Source organism: Tiliqua scincoides, chromosome 1, assembly GCF_035046505.1.
Source record: "Tiliqua scincoides isolate rTilSci1 chromosome 1, rTilSci1.hap2, whole genome shotgun sequence".
Classification (NCBI taxonomy): Eukaryota; Metazoa; Chordata; class Lepidosauria; order Squamata; family Scincidae; genus Tiliqua; species Tiliqua scincoides.
The window spans coordinates 84043869-84059350 of NC_089821.1; the positions used below are offsets into that span (position 1 = coordinate 84043869).

Sequence of the window (15482 nt, forward strand, 5' to 3'; positions counted from 1 at the left end):
TTTCTTGATTTCCATGTTTAGCAATTTTATTTCAACAAAATGCCCAGAATTTAATTATCTCACTGGAGAGTATATGGGTTGTGTAGCCCCATTAATGAATGGAAATCAATCTACATTTACTTATTTGGCAAAGAGATACATGGTTGCTATAATCATTACTAGCTGGCAAATATCTCCCACAAATTGCCTGGAAACTTTGTCAGAGTAGGATAAACAAACGCACACCAATTGCCCATGATTCAATTTAACAGCTCTGAAATGAGTAAGTATGTCTGCCACGTTCAACTTTTGCAGCAGTAAATTAAAAATGTAATTAAGTCACACCATCAAAAATGTAATCAACCCCAGCTCATAGTACTTATTTTGTTGTTGCTGCATATATTCCTAACCAAGGGCTAAACTACATCTGTAAGTCCAAGTCTTGACTATATGGGGTGTGATGCCTAAGCAGCATTTCCTTCAGACACTTGGATGCAAAGAGTATAGAGAAAATAAATTATTGTACAACTGCGTTTAGAAGTTCTCCAACATGCCGTTATTCATGGAAACATACCCTCAAAACTCTAGGCACTTTGAGTATTCAATGGTGGCAAAATATAAGGATATCTTGCTACGACTTACAGCATACTTATCATTTCCAAGCTGTTTTATTTCCTTCCAGTATGTATGTGAGGGAAACTCCAGTGTGTACAGTAACATAAGTACACCTGCTCTTCAGAAGTTATTGGAGGCATGTTATTGTCCTGACACAATAAAATATTTATGTCGATGGGTGGTAGAGATTAAAGTCACCTTTACATACACTGTACACATAGCATAATGGAAAAACCTGCTTGTAATTGGATTGGGAGAATTCTCCATGTACTCATAAGGGAGGCAGCTTATAATAATTCTCTCTCTCTCTCTCTCTCTCTCTCTCTCTCTCTCTCTCTCTCTCTCTCACCCTGGCTTTGTCCTCATGGTGATAACATAAAATACTTATTTTGGCCCTGGCATGGGGTAGATTAAAGATAAGGCTTTCCAATGACACTTTCTTAGCAAACGAAACTCCTGAAAATGCATGCATAAACCAAATGCATCACTAGAGGCAATGGCATCCAGGGTAACATCATATGACATCAAGATGTCACTTCCAGGTTCTCCTGGAGGAGGTGATGGCGCCTTTGCAAGACTGCTGCCACCTTGTTCCTTCTCCCTTAGAGGGTCACACAGAAGCCACAGAAACACAAAGAGGCAGCAGTGGCAGCTTTGTGACCCTGCTGCTGCCCCGTTACAGCAACGGGGCCTTTGAGCCTCCAAAGAAGAAGAAACAGGGGCTGCAGAGAGACTGCAAAACTGCTGAAACACAAGGAGGAGGAGGAGGAAGTGGAGGCCTCGGCAACCCCTACACACCTCCGACCATGCTGCTGCTGCTTCTCCTGCTGTCGTCACCTTGACTACACCTCTCATTGCACCCCCTTCTGACCTGGTACATGGGGTGGACTGCCCCCCACACCCACTTGCTATGACAATACTATAAAATACTAATCATCAATTGTTAATCTTCCACCTACAACACAGAAACAGGTAGTACTACCTAGAGCAGGGGTGCTCAATAGGTGGATCGCGATCTACTGGTAGATCGTGAGGCAAAATGAGTAGATCGCAGAGTGCCAACCGCCCCCCTTCAGGTGCCTCTGGGAGGAAACACCGGGAGTAAGGCCCATTGTACTCAATGGGGCTTACTCCCAGGTAAGTGTGGCTAGGGTTGCAGCCTCACAGCCTAATCCTAGGCATGTCTACTCAGGAGTAAGTCCTGTTATACTCAGTGGGGCTCAAGGTACACCAACATACATTGTACACATAAATGTTATATGTTATGATGGCGCGAACATTGTAAAAAAAACTCTGGTAGATCTCCAGGCCTTGCTGGGTTTCAAAGTAGCTCTTGAGCCAAAAAAGTGTGAGCACCCCTGACCTAGAGGTTTTACAGCATCTGCTCTTACATTGTGTATAAAGGATGTAGACCAATTGAATTGTTCAACATCTTTGACCCTCTGAGCCATCTATTTATATGTTATTTATCATTGTTGCATGTCCTAGGTTTACAATCTAATAATCTGCCCATCAAAAAACCTTGGAATTTATAAGCACTCAGAGTGCAGAGCATTCACTTTATTTTGGTTTTCCTCTTCTTCCTCAACTCTCCTACTATTACCCCTAAACTCAGTTTCAAACAATACCTAATTCTAAGCATTCTTTTCTACTGCCCACATCTGTGCACATGGATGATGAAGGAAAAGAGAGAAGTTTGTCTACCAATGTAAGCCAATAGCCTAATTCCATTTTTTAAATTTTTATTTTATGGCTTTCTTGTTTCTTACATTTTTTTTTAACAATTCAGACAAATTACAAACTTAGAAGATGAATACTACCACTGGGATAAGTGAAGGAGTCAGTAGAAGAATGAGGAGGGAACTGACTCCTGACTTGAGGAAATATCTTATTTCATTCAGTATATTTATTAATCAAGGTCAACAAGAATTTCTGGTTTATAATGGGAAGTGAAAGAGGCTGTTGACAATAAATCTTTCTCTTCACAAATAACAATCCTTTCATAGATATATGGACTCTGTTTCTTTCTCCTACACATTCACTATATCTTCAAAAAGAATTTTGTGGCCTCCTTTAAGAAGTTAATGGCTTCCCAAGCTTGGCATTCCTGGAAGGGGGGGGGGGCAAAATGCCAAGTTTTTCAGGTGCCTGGACTCCTGTGTAAAGTGGCCCCTCCCCCTAGACTTCAGAGTCATTCACGATTGAGAAAGCAAAGAAGAGGCATCTCTTCTGCTTTCCTTTCACAGCCAAAAATGGCTCTGAAGCTGAGGTTGAGGGGCCTCTTTACACAGGCATTCAGGTGCCTGAAAAGCTAAGCATTCTGCTTCCTCCTCCAAGAATGCAAGTGCTTCCCATATAGCTATTCAATATGTTCAATATATTCAAAAATCTTACCTACGTAAGCTCATGTTTGGTCTCCTTTGCTAAGCTGAATGATTGTCACATATGCAGAAAACAACTAGAGCAGCAGTTCCCAAAATCCTCCTCAAGAGGAGTGAACCACTTATGTTTCTGCAAGGGTGGGGGGATGGCAGCAACTCAATCCCCAGGATCGCACTGCTGCGGGGGCTGGTGGGGGATTTTACCTACCTTCCACAGCACAGGCCTCCAGGGGGTGCAGAAAGCCCCACAGAGCCCTCTGCAGGGCTCCCCAAGCCTCTGTAAGTGTAAAAAACATGATCAGAAACACTTCTGTTTTCCAATCAGAAGTGGTTTCTGAGGGGCTCCCCACAACCCCCTCCCCAGAGGCTGGCACTGTGGAAGGTAAGCCCCAAAGCAGCACATTCCTGAGGATTGTGTTGCTACCATCCCCCTGTTGTCACCCCTTAAAGGGCCAGAGCAGAGTCCTTCCCAGGCTGGTGGGTTGCAACCCACCAGTTTGGGAACCACTGAACTAGGGGAAGAACTGCAATAAGAGGAACAATGTGACACTTGTCTTATTTCATGCATCATGCAGTAATGTTCAAGTAGTTCAAATGAAGACCATGGCTAAGAATTAGGAGAGACCTCCCCCAGAGGCCTGACTGCAGTTATTCTTTTTCTCCTGAGATAGTTTCTGCCATGGTTAGTGCCTTTGTCTCTCTTTGTTCCTCTGTTTATGAAAAGTGGTGGTTTTTTTCTGCTGCTGCTACCATAGTCTTTTTGGGAGCCTTTTACCTGGCAAGGTTTTCGCCAAAACTAAGAAAGATCAGTCTGGTTATACTCTGCAAGTGACAGATGGGGAGTTTTATGGCCTTGACAAAGTGAGTAATAAGTTTAGGCACTTTAAGAATAATGGGTGGGGCTGATTGTACAGCTTCAAGCTGCACCTAGTTCTGTCATTTGCCCCGTGTGAAGCAAAGAAAGTTTTAAGGAAGTTTTTCATAAGACAAGGTTTAAAAGTTAATGATTTCAGATTGCATTCATTTCTAACTAGAGCAGCCATTGTAGCAGTGAAGCTGGAACTTGGTGAATCTAATATTAAGTGAACTGGGTCAAAAGTTCAGCTGCAGATTCTATACGTTTATAATAATAATCTGTGGCTTGTTTAACCCACACCACCTTGTCTGTGTTTTATTGGGAGTATGTGAGCAATGATGCATATGAAAACACTGTGTGCACTGAAGAAAGTGATTATTTTGCTTAAAATAAATATATATACAGGGTGACCCAAAAGTAGGTGGACAGTAGGTGGAATAAATGTTATTATTTATATATATAAAGTGTTATTATTTATATACATGTATAGTATAGTACATTATAGACTATATATATAGTATTGTATGCTAATGCTACCAAAAATGGAAAAAAGCTCTCACAAGGGGACTACCTTGGGTCACCCTGTGTGTGTGTGTGTGTGTGTGTGTGTGTGTGTGTGTGTGGTATAGACCAGGGGTCAGCAACCTTAAACACTCAAAGAGCCATTTGGACCCATTTTCCAGAGGAAAAAAAAACCTCAGGAGCCACAAAACCCTTTTGACATCTAAAATGAAGATAATACTGCATATATAGTTTTTTTCACCTTTATGCTCTTATAGGTCCCATTTTAATGATGTAGCCCCCTCTTGTAGCTTGTAGTTAGTTTTGTCATACATTCTTGTCCTGTGTTTTCAGACGCCTGGTCCTCTATGGTGTTTTGCCTGATTCCAAAGCCATTCTCTGCCTGGAGAATTAGGCCCACTTTAAGCAAATTAGCTCCCCTTCTTTCCCCCAACAAATGACCCTGGTTCTGCCCTGCAGTCCTGCTAGACCCCACTTCCAGGGTAGTTCGCCTGTTCAAACTGCAGAGGTCCGCTCTCCTGCCAGCAGCCTCCCACCACTACAGCAGACCCTGGGTCCTCAGCAGGTCTTGGGCACAGCAGCCACACACCAAACTCCAGTGTCTTCAGCAGTCCATTAGTCACAAAGTCAGTCAGAGCATCCAGGGCAGAGGCCAAAGTCAATAAGACAAGTCACAGTCCAAGATCAGATTCCAAAGTAAGTCAGTCAAATCAGTCAGAGCATCCAAGTCAAAGTAGCCTAGCCTAGCCTAGCCCAGCCCAGCCCAGCCCAGCCCAGCCCTCGCCTCCTCTCCTCCAACCTGCACTCCTTCTACAACCCACACCCCCTTCCTCAGGTGTTCCTTATATCCCTGAGGGCCCTATTGCCTTCAAGTGGCTGCAGCTGTGCAGCACACTCTGCTGGATGCCCAGGCCTTACCCTTAAAGGGGCCACTGCTGACACCACATCTACCTACTCACCAGATCTTCCAGGATTCCAATACATATGGCGGTTATGACATCTGCTTATCTTACATGGATACTAAAGAACTCCCCTCACCTTCCAGAGGCACCCTGCTGGAAGGAAAAAAGGACACAGACTCCAGAAAAGAAGCCATAGCTGGGGGGGAAGGTGGGGGGGCAAGTACAGGCCAGCTTCTGCCCTGCCTGCCTGCCTGACCTCACTCAGGCTGCAACCCTCTCCACACTTTCCTGGGAGGAAGCCTCACTGACTACTTGTGAGTAGACCTGCATAGGAGGGGGCTGAGGCTGCAGCCCTCCACACCTTCCTGGGAGGAAGCCCCACTGACTACAGTGGGGCTTACTTGTGAGTAGACCTGCACAGGAGGAGGCTGAGGCTACAGCCCTCCACACCTTCCTAGGAGTAGCCCAGGGACTACATCAGGGCTTACTCTGGAACAGACCTGCGCGGGCTCCCACTCACCCATCCTTGCGCTTGACCTTGAGCAGGCTTCAAAGCTGCCATTCCAGGCACCCTTTCCTGGGAGTAAGCTTCATCCTCTGCAATGGGGCTTACAACTGAGTAGACACACGTAGGAGCAGGTGCCAAGGCTGCCATCCCAGGCACCCTTTCCTGGGAGTAAGCTTCATCCACTGTAACGGGACTTACAACTGAGTAGACACACAGGCTATCTCCTCTGCTGTGGAGGAAAAGCCTCTCCTTGCACTGAGTGGGGACCTGCTCAGGGAAAGATGGGCTGCAAGGGCTGAGGAGGAGGGCGGCTCAGGATTGGCTGGTGGTCAGCCAGTGAAGGGCCCTGAGCCATTCCAACAGAAAAAGCCAGGAGCCTGCTGGATGCTGATTGGCTGAGCCTGCTGGAGAGTTGGGGAAGGGGAAAACAGGGACCTTAAGCCTGCAGAGCGGGCAAAATTGGAAAGGGAAACGAATGCGGGGCAGGTGGGGGTGAAGGGAGAGGAGGGCAGTGAGCTCAGGGAGCGGAGGGAAGCAGCCTGCACTCCCAACACAGGTGCCTCCTGTTAACCCCTTTGCCACTTTCACCTGGAGGAGCCGCAGCAGACAGCTGAAAGAGCCACATGCAGCTCTAGAGCCGCAGGTTGCCGACCCCTGGTATAGACTATATACATATATAGTATTGTATTGTATGGTAATGCTACCAAAAATGGAAAAAAGCTCCCACAAGGGAACCAGCTCACCACTTGCCTCCCAGAGCAATCCCAAAACATGGTCCTTGAAAATCTATTCCTGATGGTTCTCCAGAGCAGCATGAGATGCAGTGCAGGGAGAGGAATCAGTGATTTGCATACAATAAATTATCTTCTGATAGCAGAGCACAACCTATACAAAGGTTGTGTAAAGGTTGCAGTATTTAATAAAATGAAAGAAGCAACAGAAAGATTGTGAACTATATAATAGCTAATCACCTGTTGTGATTAAACCTGACATGTTGAACAAAATTATGCATACACATTTACAGAACAGTAAGACAACGTGCAAATAATGTGGTTAGGTCTGCCAAAAAATATACTTTCTCTCAACCTAATAAAAGTAGTGTGTATGTACAAAGCTCAACATCTAATAGTGCTGAGAAGAGTTACGAACTCGTAGAACTGGCAGTCAGAGAAATTACTGCATAAAGCAAAATAAAATATCAAGATAATATGATTGAATATGGCAGTCATTCTTTGGGTACGCAATGTGTCATATGAGATTTATGGAACGACCAGTCTCATTCTCTTTTTTTCCCCTTTAAAAGAAAAAAAAGTCTATTCCATTCATTTTAAGCGAGGAGGATGGGCACTATGAACATTTCTTTTGCCTTGTCATATTACTATTATTACAATTCTAATATTGCATTATAATACTTTGAAAAAGATCACCTACAATTTATATATGTCAAAGTAGAATAAAGGTCAGTATGGGTGGTTATATTGCATCTATATTCTTTAGTTAATTTGGAACTTTAAAAAAATTTATTTTATGATGTTTGAAATGTGTATATTGCAACTTCTATCCCTTTCTGAATTAACTCAAGGTTCTTTTGTTTAGCACATCTATGTCATATCTACAATGCCTTTATCCATGGGGGTTCTGTTCTGGAACCCACTGTGGATACCTGAATATGCAGATACAGAGGACGCCCTCATCTCCAGAGGGTCTTTGATGTTGGGTCATGGCTACGGGTGTCCGCCCATGGCTTCCGTGGACTTCAGAATGACTATTACAAGTGAAAAAGTCACTTCCAGACTTTTGGCAAAACCAGAAGTGATATTTTTTGCCTTTAAAAGGCTTTATGAGGGCCAGGGAAGCCCTGGAGGACTCTGGAGGATACAGGGGGCCCACACGCACCCGCAGTTAACAGAAATCATGTATTATTATTATTATCATTATTAACAGTATTTTTATACTGCTTTTCAAGTTCACAAAGCGGTTTACAGAGAAAATCAAACAACTAATGTATACAGGATCCGCAGATATGGGGGCTCCCCCATACGTATTTCTGAACAATCTAAACTCCCTACTATGGTCAGGGGCCTATTGAAACTGTAACTGTCATCTCAGTCCTGTCTAAATTTTTATTTAACTCCCTCCTCCATCACACCGCCCCACAGAGACTAAGGACAGACACCACTAACAGTCTTATGTGAATCCTAAATCTTTTGCTTAGAGCAGCCATTTTCAACCACTGTACCATGGCACTGGTCTGCAGGTGTGCCGTGGGAGCTTGGGGGAGGGTCATTTATTATTGGGGAAATTTGGAAATGTGAGCCCCCCACCAATAGTATGGTGTGCCTTGTCAATTGTCAAAAAACAGATGGTGTGCTTTGACTATTTTAGTGTCTTGTCAGTGTGCCATGAGACAAAAAAGATTGAAAATCACTGCATAGAGTGTCTATCCAAAACCCAGAAAATGATCCCTTTCATTTATCCAAGGCATCCCTCCCCAAAAGCAACTATTGGGTTAGGATTTGGTCTAGACCAATGTTTCTCAAACTGTGGGTTTGAGAAACCCACTAGGTGCACCGCGAGCCAATTTCAGGTGGGTCCCCATTCATTTCAATGTGTATTTTATTTTTAATATATTAGACTTGATGCTACCATGGTACATGACTGCATTTGGGGAATTGTTACTGATCTGTACTTTAAACAGGCTACAACGTATATGCTTTTAACAATGATAGTCAATGGGACTTACTCCCTGGTAAGTGTAGATAGGATTTCAATCTTTGGGATGTTTAGGGAATTTTTTTAAACAGATCAGCAACTGCTTAGGAGGGTTCTTTATTTTGAATAAATGTTTAAACTTATACTTATATAAATTTTACTAACTTAATTGATTTGATTTCATAATATGGGGTGTTAAATTTTCCTGTTTGATAATGTCACTTCTGGCCATGAATCACTTCCGGTGGGTCCTGACAGATTGTCATTCTAAAAAAGTGGGTCCCGTGTGAGAACCACTGGTCTAGACTGAGTTCACTTTTCCTTCCTTTGAGTTCACTTTCCCTTCCTTCTACAGTTGCTTCACAAGGAAATAGAAGACTTAGGGCCCAATCCTATCCAACTTTCCAGCTCCTGTGCAATTGCAATGCAGCCTTGAGGTAAGGGAACAAATGTTCCCATACCTTGAGGAAACCTCTGTGACTGCCTCCCCACCACAGGAGGCAGTGCACACCCCATTGGCACTGCTGCACCAGCTCTGAAAAATTGGATAGGATCGGCCCTAAGGCTGCAATCCTAACCACACTTTCCTGTGAGTAAGCTCCATTGAACAAAATAGGACTTACTTCTGAGTATACCTGGTTAGGATTGTGCCCTAAGCTATACGTTACAAGACGGAAAAAGCAGTTTTTTTGCAATGCTTTTGTTGAGCCCTTTTCAGAGCTGGATTCATGCTATCCTGTCTTACAGGAATCTGTCCCTGGCAGCAAAGGCAGCACAGCATTTTTCACCAAGTTTCTGAATGTCAGAATCAGTACATTTGAAATGCAATTAGATTAAGCAAGGATAGAAAAATATTCAGGCTTGCAGACAAGATTCTATATATTTCACAGATGACTGAAACTGAAATTGGCCCAACATTCCAAAAAAGTTGATAGAAAATATGCAAGGTGTTTCTCTAGGGGAGTTTAAGCGATTGGGACAGAGTCATGGAAAGGTAAATTACGAGTTCACAATGCATACCTGTGAAGTTCTTTAAGTACAGAGGTTATTTTAACAGTACATCTCCATAAAAGCATATTTGTCCCTAGTTACATCTTAATTATGCCTGAATGATTTCATTATTATATAATGACAGCTTAAGCTAATTTTCTTCTGCATGCAAGCCTAATGTGTGGCCATGATTACCCTGGTTTAGGAAAATAGTGTTAAAAGTTAACAGAATAAGGAGAATTTGCATGCATAATGGATCCGTTTTCTCATGCTGTGCTCATTGTGCAAAAAGAAGGAATTTGCTATGATGAAGACATATATGTTGGATGAATTTTGATACCCCAGGTATCTATAAATCACCTCAAAGTGGATAAAAGATTGCCATGGGGCATGTTACCTTCCAGGAATCAGCAAAATGCTTCTGGCAGCAGTCTGACACATATTATCTCATCCAACAAAATATACAACCTGCTTGCCTGATAATTATTCAGCTAAGGAAAATTATTAATTAATATCTCTTTTCTGATAGACAGTTATCCGTTTCCATTCTATCTGCCTATTGTAATTAACCGAATATCTAGAAGGGCTAACTTTCAGTCAACTTTTGCATTGGCTGATTGCAAATCTGCAAATCCTGATTTCCATGCATATTGGCTAAGAGCACCAAAGCAAATCCATTTGCTTTTATCCATTTGAAAAATAAGATGCTTTTCTTGACCATGCTTTATGTTGAAATGTCAGTATTCTAGCCTAATAAATTTACACATTAAATCCAGTTCAGCAAACTTCGGCAGAGCCAGAATAGAGAAGTTGGAATTATTTTTGTTAATCTTTTTTTAAAAAATTGCCTATATTTGATGGTGCCCTCATCTCTTCATAGTTATCTAAATATATACTACTTTTTTGTTTAAATCCCTTGAACTGGTTCATTTCTGAAGATTAATAATAACGAAATATATCTAGATACTCAAGAAAAGTTATCACTTATAGAATATAAGGTTTAAATATGATGTTGTGTGAAGTGCTGTAACTTTTAAGCATATTATTATAGCCTCCATAAGTCTGTGAAGTTCAAAACAGCCTTTGAGAAAACCAGACTGGAAATATATATATATATATATTCCTTGGAAATATATATTCCTCCTAAATATATGTACAAGAATACTAAAAAAGTGTTAGAGATACATTAAAGGTCAGTTTCTCCTGTGGGCTAATGGGCATGGACAGGTAAGTCTTGAAATGACTTTCAATCACTACATTATACCATAGATCAGTGTTTCTCAAACTGTGGGTCAGGACCCACTAGGTGGGTTGCGAGTCAATTTCAGGTGGGTCCCCATTCATTTCAATATTTTATTTTTAATAAAAAAAATAGACTTGATGCTACCATGTTATGTGACTGCATTTGGGGAAATGTTATGTACAGGAAAGACATGTACTTTTAATAAGCTACTATATATATTCTTTTAACAATGATAATAAAGGAAACTTACTCCTGCGTAAGTGTGGGTAGGATTGCAGCCTAGGACTGTTAAAAATTTTCCTGCTTGATGACGTCACTTCCAGTCATGACATCGCTTCCGGCGGGTCCCGGTAAGGCGCAGTGACCTTTGACCCCAGACTGTAACCCACAAGTAAAGGCCACTGGATAGCCCAGTATAAAGCACAGCAATACACAGAATGATAAAAAAAACTGCTTGGTGTTAAGAAAGAATCATTTTGCAAGTCTGATTAGAAGTCTGAAAGAAGCAGGCTGAAGCCTCAGCTCAGGGTGTTTACACTTTATAGCTCAAGAGATAGCAGGTGCTAGCCAGCTACTGAAGAGGAATGAGCTCACTCCTTGGCAAGGGATAAAGGCAAAAGTTAAAACACACCTATATCTATCAGGAAAACTCTGTAGCTTTTATACTTTATGCTTTCAGAGCAAAAGCATACATGTGTAATATGGAGACCAAGTGACCCTTGATACCAAATCGTATCCAAGGTAACTGGTCACAATAGTTAAAAACCAAAATACTTGCTTTTAGTAAAGCTTTTAAAAACCTCTTTAATAAAAGGAACCAAAAGCTACTTTGCTGTGTTACAGAAAGCCTTGGCTTTGCAAACTGGGCCCCACATTGTTTACATTAAGCAACAGGTATAAAGATAACACTAGGCAACTGTATCAGGCCACCCTAATTAGGATGAGTCTGAGGGGGATGTATGCCAAGTAATGGTTTATCACTTGTGATTTATCTTGCTTTCTACCTAAGCTTGAATATTTGTAACATACTGTACTCTACCGGCATCCAGAAACTTTTTACTTGTCTGAGTTTAAAGATGAAATCCCACCTATTTCCATCTTTAATGCAAATATAATCTGAAATATACCTATGAGGTAAATTGTACCTTATCTGTAACCTATTAGGTGTTATCCCCATCTCTGATGTAAAATTTCAGCCAATGGGAAGTCTGGATTTTGGGACAAAGAGCCAAAAATTGTATAAAAGTTGAAATCAATATTGGGAATTGCTCTCACGCTTTGGACATTAGTCCCGTGAGATGCCTGGAGCACGACCTGCCTTTTTCTGCCATTATTCCATTTTTTTTCAAGTACCCCTAAAGGTCCTGTTGAGTGTCCCTGGGAGTACATGAATACCAGGTTGAGAAAGACAGTTATACTGATATGTTGTTTACAGTGCACTTTACTCTGATAGTGTTTACAAAAAGGTGGTGAAGACCAGAATTTAAAAAGAATAAAAATGTATCTTATGATCTTTTACTATGTTTTTAATAAATTAGAGACTGTACAGTTCTTAGGTAATAATTAGTGGTAGGTTATTTTTCGGGATCTGGCCTCGGGTAAAATCAGACAAAATTATAGTCAGACACCCCCCTAAGTTTAACCCCCGACTTATCCGAGGGTCATAGAAAATTCCATTATTGCTAGCTCAAAACCTGCCCTCGACTTATCTGTGGGGTCAACTTATGGGCTGGTGGGTTTCTTTTCAGGCACATGTGTGTTGATGATAAATATGAATGTTAATGATAAATATGTGTGTGAGCTGATATGGTATTATTTACTGATCAAGTGTTTTTTCAATGTTCCAACAGTAAATTGGCTAAAGCACTTCTAAAAGATAGGAGCTACTGTCCTCATAGAATAGTGGCATCCAAATGAAGAGCACATACACAATAACGCAGAGGAACCATGATTAATCCTAGTGCTTGGACAACTGGCAGGAGTCAACACTGCTCATGGATGCAGGGTCAGGTCCTAAGGTGAAACCGACATCCCTTTCATTTCAAAGTATCATTTCCACATCTATACCAATTAGCTGTACTTTAGCATGAATTTTGCAACTGTATTTACATGCATTCCTCTAATTTCCTACCATTTTTGTAATTTTAAGAGCCCAATCCTCTGCTGATGGAAATGGCTACCATTGCATCCTGAGGTGGGGGGCAATCCAGGAGTTCTCCTCTGGCAAAGGGATCACATAGGAGAAAAGCCTCGAGGGGGGACGGACGGACTACACAGACCTGTACTAGCTAAATAGCACAGGTCCATTGTGCACCGCACACTTGGTTCTGGGAAGGGGGTTAGGATTCAGTGGCTGCTGCTGCTACCAAACCTACTCCCTTCCTGAACCCATTCTACTCATCCCCCACCATATCGCTGCCCTGTTCCACCCTCCCCATCACTGTTCCATCTTCCTCCCACCTCCCCGCCAAATTACTTCCGTTGTTGTCTACGCACTGCTCCAAAGCGAGGAGGAAGGCTCTGGCCTTCCCACTGGCACTACAGCAGTGTGTGGCTTTATACACTGCCATAGCATCTTTTACGACTGGGGCTGACTGCTTTACGGCAGAAGAGGAATGTTGCCAGCAGCCAGTGAGTAAACGATTGGGCCATTAATCTTCTGATAACCATTTTAATGCTTCAGCATTAAATACAGTACTGTAATTGAAGCAAATTAAGGCCATTTCCTCCTATTTCTACTTATGTGGCACTTCTCATCCTTCTTTTTCAATGTCCTCTTAATCTTAAACATTTTGTATCACACACTTGCAACATTTTAAATTTTCACTTTTTATTAAACGTTGAAAATCAATACTACTAAAAATAAATGCATTCCCATTTAACATCCTCAAAGGCCTGACTGTTATCTAGACCTCTTTTCAGAATCACATTAGAGAACAGTGGCTGATCTGACTGAATTTAATTATCGCATAAAAGACATAGGCCACAATCCAGAGAGCCCACTTATGTGATCTCAAGCAATTGTGCATGCAGAGCCTGACTTTCTGTGTCTTTGTTTCACCACATAAGACCAGCAATTCAATTGTAAAAAGACCTTAACTGCACGTCTGCCTTGTGCTGGTGCAACCCTTCCTGAGCTGGCTCAGAGCATTGCAAACATTCTGTAAGGCATGTTTGCAGATACTCAAGAGCAGGCTGTTGGCCTGCTGGAGCTGTATCCCATCTCTGCACCTGCTGGCACCGATAAAGTTGTGCCAGGCAGTGGAGAGCTGGGAGACGGTGGTGGGAGGGCATATTGGAGGTGGGAGGAGGTGTTTTGGGGAAGAATGAGGGGAGGATTGGGCCTGGGAAGGGTAAGATTGGCTACTTCAAAACCCCATTCCCACACTGGATAGCCCTAGATGGGGCTTCCTGGATTTGCGCCAGTAATGTAGCTGGTGTGGATACAAGAAGCCCTAAAGAGGTGGCTGGGGCTTACTCAGGAAAGGGGAAATATATCCCCTTACCCTGAGGTGACCGCCAGCTGCTGCCTGAGCTGCACTGGATGCAGCGCAGTCTATGCAGCCTGGCTGTAGCAGTCAGTTTAGGATTGAGCTGCCCTGAGTTCTTTTTCATTACAGCCAAGATACTGTGATATCAAGGATGCTGTGTAGAAATTAATAAGGACACCTCAGTTGAACATGAAATTCTGATACGCGTACACCTCTAGATTACTGTGATCATGACGCACTTAAAAAAAACACATTTTGAAAATATGGAGAATTTTCAACTACTACTACTACTACTAGGAGAATAAATTCTCTCTCTTAAATAAAGATGGTGAGATTTAACATTTGCAGAATTATAAGGGTTCTTGCCAGAGACACTTCGATAAAACCTAAACTTTATTGGGGTGTATCTGGAATTTTTGTGGTAGGACTTCTGCTGCAGGGGGGAGATCCCTTGTGGAAAAGCTAGAAAAAGGGGAAAGTATGTGGAACAGAGTATCTATGGTATTCTCCTCAGCATTATAAATATGTCATATGTACAGGTATTGTGAACTGCTTTCATCAGAGAGCTTATCCAACACTGGAAAAGTTCTTGAATGAGATATTCCTTCTTGCATTCACAAGGTATATCCAAAAGGGTCTGGATTTCTTACTTTTTTCTCAGACCAATATCTTGTACTAAGGGCGCAATCCTAACCCCTTATGTCAGTGCTTTCCAGCACTGGCATAGCGGTGCCAATTGGACATGTGCTGCATCTTGCAGTTGGGGGGCATTCACAGAGGCCTCCACAAAGTTAGAGAATGTTTGTTCCCTTACCTCAGTGCTGCATTGCCCTTATGCCAGTGCTGGAAGGCACTGACATAAGGGGTTAGGATTGCACCCTAATTCTGAAATGGTTCTTCTGCAAGCGCAAGTGTTTTTCCATCCCTTTGGATACAATTCATTATATTTTTGGCATACTTCTAAAGATCATCCAATTTCATTATCTAATTTACACTCACATCCTCCACACACCTTTCACTATATGATACTCAACAACTGCAAACTGCCACTTGCCAAATGCCACTTTTCTTCTCCCATAAATAGCCCTTCCATGCATGGAGAACCATGTTCATGGGAGGGCTGTGGTCACCTAATGGAAAGCATAGAGGACTATACCCTTGGAGAGAAAGAAAAGCACATATTTAAGTGGCTATTCAATACATTTTTTCTCTTCTTTTATACATCACCACAGTTGTTCATACAATTAATGCCACAACTACAATAGCAAATTATAAATATTTAA

General features: G+C 42.1%; 1 protein-coding gene across 4 annotated transcripts in view; it reads right to left on the bottom strand.

Annotated features, from left to right (window-relative positions):
- DPP10 (dipeptidyl peptidase like 10) overlaps positions 1-15482 on the bottom strand; it is a 250981-nt gene that overhangs the window by 223843 nt on the left and 11656 nt on the right. The gene's annotated exons all lie outside the window — the stretch shown is intronic.